Genomic DNA, 1,066 nt, shown 5'->3' with positions numbered 1-1,066 from the left:
GCCCATTTTCAAGGCCCTTTTATAGATTGCGAGGGAATTTTTTGCAAAGACCTCCTTCAGGCCCCTTTTTCCTTGGGTTAGGCGACTTGGTTGATCTAGACATTGGGATCTCTTTGACCTTTTCTTTTTTCTTCTATGACGCGATCCCTTTGTAGGGTGGGTGTGTTTGTGAGAAAGTCACTTTTGAGGAACCTTTTGACTTTCTTAGCATCTATAAGGGTAGCCAGTCCTTATAGATTTAAAAAGTGTCTTATAAGGTTCACTGCTCGTGCACATATAATTTTTTTTTATATACCTTACTAGATCAGGCACCTATTTTGCACATGGACTAGTGCCAATTGAGACATGTGAGGCTAGGCACCTATTTCGCACATGGATAGGTGCATGTGAACCTATTTTGCACATGGCTAGGTGCCTGCTGAGGTTTGCGTGGCGAAGCACCTATTATGCACATGGCTAGGTGCCTATTGAGGCTCGTGAGGATGGACACCTATCTTGCATATGGTTAGGTGCTTGTTGAGGCTCGTGAGGCTGGACACCTATTTTTCATATGGCTAGGTGCCTGTTGAGGCTCACAAGGCTAGGAACCTATTTCTCACATGGCTAGGTGCCTGTTGAGGCTGGACATAATAACTCCCAAGTGGTTGAAGGGATCTATCTTGCCAAGCACTTTGTTTTTCTTTCTTTCTAATATGCTCTGACAATTCAAATGGACAATGACAGTATGTGCGTCGTATAAGTGTCCTTGGATATGAGAGATGTAACATATACAGTAGGTGCTTGATTTAGTAATGGTAGGCAATGTGCAAGGGTAAGCACAATTTCATTGTCATATTACATTCTAGAGTCAGCTAGGTGATCTCTTTGACGACACACATAAAGGGAGTCTTATCAGAGGTTATCCTTGATGAATCCCACTAGCTTCTTCTTGAAGTCTTCTTGTAGACCTGTTCCAACCTTCAACTTGATCTTTGACTTCTCTATCACAATGACCCCTTCTATGCGGAGTCTTTAAACGTATTGGTAGAAAAGGGATTGGAGGAAGGTTTGCTCTCCCCAGCATGCA

This window comes from Humulus lupulus, chromosome 5 (assembly GCF_963169125.1).
Source record: "Humulus lupulus chromosome 5, drHumLupu1.1, whole genome shotgun sequence".
In the NCBI taxonomy this organism is placed as follows: Eukaryota; Viridiplantae; Streptophyta; class Magnoliopsida; order Rosales; family Cannabaceae; genus Humulus; species Humulus lupulus.
Note: the sequence above shows the minus strand (reverse complement) of the source record.